The sequence below is a fragment of the Physeter macrocephalus genome, chromosome 8 (assembly GCF_002837175.3).
Source record: "Physeter macrocephalus isolate SW-GA chromosome 8, ASM283717v5, whole genome shotgun sequence".
In the NCBI taxonomy this organism is placed as follows: domain Eukaryota; kingdom Metazoa; phylum Chordata; class Mammalia; order Artiodactyla; family Physeteridae; genus Physeter; species Physeter macrocephalus.
In genome coordinates this window covers 123,416,583-123,421,484 of record NC_041221.1, presented here as the reverse complement: position 1 = coordinate 123,421,484, position 4,902 = coordinate 123,416,583, and the positions used below count along the sequence as shown (strand labels likewise).

The 4,902-nt window shown below is 42.5% G+C and overlaps 1 long non-coding RNA gene and 1 pseudogene across 2 annotated transcripts in view; both read left to right on the top strand.

The window, feature by feature from the left end:
- Nucleotides 1–1,326, top strand: part of LOC114486759 (uncharacterized) — an 11,285-nt gene extending 9,959 nt beyond the window's left edge. For both annotated transcript variants that reach the window (XR_003681031.2, XR_003681030.2), the window contains 2 exons: nucleotides 669–827; nucleotides 1,051–1,326. This is a non-coding gene — a long non-coding RNA (uncharacterized lncRNA). The remainder of the gene's footprint in view (nucleotides 1–668; nucleotides 828–1,050) is intronic.
- An 807-nt stretch (nucleotides 1,327–2,133) lies between these two features.
- LOC102981434 (60S ribosomal protein L27-like) lies at nucleotides 2,134–3,550 on the top strand (annotated as a pseudogene).
- Nucleotides 3,551–4,902: the final 1,352 nt, after the last annotated feature.

The window sequence follows — 4,902 nt, the reverse complement described above, 5'->3', positions numbered from 1 at the left end:
GAGCGTCTGGGCCCGTGAGCCATGGCCGCTGAGCCTGTGCGTCCGGAGCCTGTGCTCCGCAACGGGAGAGGGCACAACAGTGAGAGGCCCACGTGCCGCAAAAAAAAAAAAAAAAAAAATAGAAAGCACAGATGAGACATGGGTGATAAAATATTGATATTTCATCAATATTCTGATAATATCAAATTTGTTATGTTGGGTATGTTTAATTCAAATGAATATGAAAGGTGTTATATTTGGCATGTTTAATTTAAATAATGTACAGTCATGAACTTTTGGGCGTAAACTGAGGACCATTTAGGGAGAATTAGGGTGGAACGTCTGAGGTAGCAGATACTCACTGTCTTCTAAAGTGAGGAAAGACATCAGGATTGGAGCAAGACATAGATCACCGTGAATAAGGGGTCAATGAAAGTAACCCCACCCCAGCCTCAAGATAAAATGAAGCTCCTGAGGTGAGAAATTATTATTATCTTAGCAGTCACATAGAATGTCTCTGTGGTCAATTGCTGACCCTCACATGTAGGCTTCAGGTGTGGCAGATCCGTCCCTCTGACCATACTCTGAAAGATATACCACTTGTGAGGGAAGAGCAAGCCACTTGGCTGAAAGGGTTGTTATTGACCAGATCAGGAGTAAACTCAAAGTTCCTTCCTGGCACTCCTCAGAGTTTCTTGAAGATTAGCTGGCCTCTGGAAGATGTGGAAAAGACAACAGGCCCTGCCAGCAAAGAGGAGCATCCAGCAGACATTCTGAGCACAACTCATGCCCCAGAAGAGTAGGCTCCAGGGGAAAGCAGTGAAGCCAATGGATCCAGACCTAGAAGGGTAAGTGACAGGTCCCAGACCTGGAAAAGGTAGTTGAGAGTAGAGTATTGCCTCTTTGCTATGTAAAATGTCTTTTGGGTATCTCAAGGACAGAAAGGCTCCACATGGAGATCTGTGGTTGCCCATTGGGGGCAGTTTCTTTGTTTATCATCAAGGACTTAAGCAAATCAAGAGTGATCCCACATGCTCAGGAACCTCTGACACAAGTGCCTTTTGCTTGTAGGTTGATTGCAAAGAAGAACTGGCAGAGCTTGAGGTTTTTCATGTTGTTCAAGCTGAGGAGGGAAAACTCCAATAGAGGGGGACAATGAGCCATGCTAGAAAAGGCTTGGAAGTATGGCTGCAATCTAGGACTCGGTTTGTCCAGGAGTACTCACTATGTTCCAGCTAAGGGAAAGAGAATGATTACATACTTGCACTGTCACACTTGCTGTGTCAACTCCGCAAATTTTGGTTTTAAGTTCCTTTTTCTTTTTTTTTTTGGTACGCGGGCCTCTCACTGCTGTGGCCTCTCCCGTTGCGGAGCACAGGCTCCGGACGCGCAGGCCCAGCGGCCATGGCTCACAGGCCCAGCCGCTCTGCGGCATGTGGGATCCTCCCAGACCGGGGCACAAACCCGTGTCCCCTGCATCGGCAGGAGGACTCTCAACCGCTGCGCCACCAGGGAAGCCCTTAAGTTCCTTTTAATCTAGAAAGATAGGTCAGGTTTTAAGTTAGCTTCTTTGACTTCCTTCTAAACAGACACTGTAGATTAGGCTTTTGGTTTTTTGGCTTTTACTGTGTTTTCTAGTTTAAAGTTTGTAAAACTACTAGCAGGGCACCATGTATATGGAGAGGTATTGAATTTTTTGAAAATTCCTCTACAATTCGAACTACAATTGCTTAAACATCCCTCAAAGAATCCTATCTGCAAAAGATTCTTTTATGGGAAGGTGATCAGGCTCAGCTCAGACCTGGGGCAATAAATAAAAGGTCTCCAGAATGACGTTTGAAGGCATCATGGTGGGTACACACAGACACCGTGAAGGCAAACACTGTATGAGTCATGCAGAAAATGTAATATAGTATGTAAGTAGGTTGAAGAGACTAGGAACCATGTGTTCTATTTTCCTTTAGGGGAGACTGTGTATAATAGTGAAAAGACATATGGCTTTGAATTCTATATGCCTGCATTTAAATTTCCACTCTGCTGCTGTTTAACTGAAGGTGTGAGCTAGGAAAAGAAACTGTTTCTCTTCAGGTTGGTTTCCTTATCTCCAAAATGGTGAGAAATATACCTGTTTTCTAGCATTAGAGGAAGATTAAATAAATTTCTATATATAAAGTGCTAGGCATATAGAAATTACACAACAAATAAGTTCGCTTCCACTCTTTACCCTCCCTCCCTGAAAACCAAATAAGAAACACTGGAACACAGTTTCTCAGAGAAACAGTCTGTTTCCTCAGCCCCCATGATGGCCCAGCCCAATCGCCAAACCACACCTTACTCTGCAGAGTTTTCACAGGTGCATAAGGCAGAATGCAAACTCTGGTTTACTAGAAATCTCACAATGACTTCTAACCAGTCTGGGCTACTCCCTGTGGCTATGGAGGGGTTGGTCAGTAGCTATACCTAGGTTTGAGTCTCAGCTTGGTGACGTACAAGCTGTGAGACATGAGATGACTTCATGAAACTTGCTGAGCCTCAGCCTCCTCCTCTGCAAAATGAGGATGAGAACTCCTTTATGGAATCATTTCCAGCATTGCACACATGCATGTTAAGAAGCCTACCATCGGCTGTAGTCCCAAGTGGTGCTGCTGAAATGGGCAAGTTCATGAAACCCAAGAATGTGGTTATGATCCTGGCTGGATGCTACTCCAGACGCAAAGAAGTCATTGTGAAGAACATTGATGATGGTACCTCAGACCGACCCTAGGGACACGCTCTGGTGGCTGGAATCGACCGCTATCCTGCAAAGTGACAGCTGCCATGAACAAGATGAAAATCACCAAGAGGTCAAAGATCAAGTCTTTTATGAAAGTTTAAAGTTATAATCACCTCGTGCCCACAAGGTACTCTGTGGATATCCCCTTGGACAAAACTGTTGTCAACAAGGGTGTCTTCAGAGACCCTGCTCTCAAACACAAGGCCCAGTAAGACGCCAAGGTCAAGTTCAAGGAGAGATACAAGACCGGCAAGAACAAATGGTTCTTCCAGAAGCTGCAGTTTTAGGTCTGTCTTGTTTCAGTGATTAAAAATACCAAGACAAAACAACACAAAAAGCCTACCACCATCACCACAAATGTGATCTTTATAAAAAACTCTGCCAATTTGTTACCCAATTGGGTCATCGTCTGCATTTTTTTATAACTAGTAGAGAATATTTTTCACTTGTTTATTAGCCATGAACATTTCTTCTTCCATAAATTGCATGCTTATATCCTGACTCACATCGTAAACGATACCGTGAAATAAATTTTTTTTTTTTCTTTTGCGGTGCGCGGGCCTCTCACCACTGTGGCCTCTCCCGCCGCGGAGCATAGGCTCCGGACGTGCAGGCCCAGCGGCCATGGCTCACGGGCCAAGCCGCTCCGCGGCATGTGGGATCTTCCCGGACCGGGGCACGAACCCGTGTCCCCTGCATCGGCAGGCGGACTCCCAACCACTGCGCCACCAGGGAAGCCCCCTGAAATAAATTTTTAATACTAAACTATCACAGATAGTACCATCACAGTCAGCTGTTGTAAATTCGGCCCAGCCTCACTATTCGTCACTGTTTTTTAAAAAAAATTACAAGATGAATGCTAAATTGAAGAGAAGTAATCAACAGTAAATAGAAACACATTAGTAAATGAATCTCTTTCTCTTTGCCGGTATTTAAGAGATAGTAGTTCATGCTCTTCTAAATGCCTGAAGATTTTGTAGAGAATCATCATTATTAATATTCTTTGTTATACCACTGTTACAGACAGGTGAAATAAACAACCACCTAAAAAACATGATTTCAGGATTACCAAGAAGGATAAAGGGAAAATACCAAAAATCCTGGCCCTGGACCTATGTAGACTACATGAAAAAGATAAAAACGCATGTCTTCAAAAGAAACAGTGGTGATCAAATTAACCAATTGCGAATAAGTTTCTAATAATATTGTTAAATAGTTAGCCAGAAATAAACCCTAACATTTATGGTCAATTCATTTTCAACAATAGTGTCAGGAAAACTGGCAAAAGAGTTAAGTGCTAGGACAACGTGCAAAAGAATGAAGTTGGACCTCTACCTCATAATACACTCAAGAATTAACTCAGGGACTTCCCTGGTGGTCCAGTGGTTAAGAATCTGCCTTCCAACACATGGGATGCAGGTTTGATCCCTGGTCGGGGAACGAAGATCCCACATGCCGCGGGGCAACTAAGCCCACGCACTGCAACTACAGAGCCCATGTGCTCTGGAGTCCGCATGCCACAACTAGAGTGAAGCCCACACGAACCCAACACAGACTAATTAATTAATTAACTTAAAAAAAAAAGAATTAACTCAAAGTGGATCAAAGACCTTACACTAATGTAAATGCTAAAACTCTTAGAAGAAACTCTTAGCAGACCTTGGGTTAGGCAATTATTTCTTAAGTATAACACCAAAAGCACAAATGATAAAAGAAGATTGATAAATTGGATATTATCAAAATTAAAAACTTTTGTGTTTCAAAGGACACCATCAAGAAAGTGAAGAGACAACTACAGAATGGGAGAAAGTATTGCAAATCATATATTGGAAAAGGAACTCATATCCGGAATGTATGAAGGATACAACTCAATAATAAAAAAGACAACCCAACTTGAAAATGGGCAAAGGATTAAATAGATTCTTCTCCAAATAAGAGATATAAATGCACAGAAAAGATGCTCAACATCATTTGTCATTAGGAACATGCAAATCAAAAGCATAATGAGATACCATTTCCAATCCACTAGAATGGTTATAATAAAAAAAAAAATAGTAACTGTTGTCAGGCATATGGAGGGATTGGAACCCCCATCCATTGCTGGTTGGAATGTTAAAATGGTGCAGCCACTTTGGAAAACAGTTTGGTAG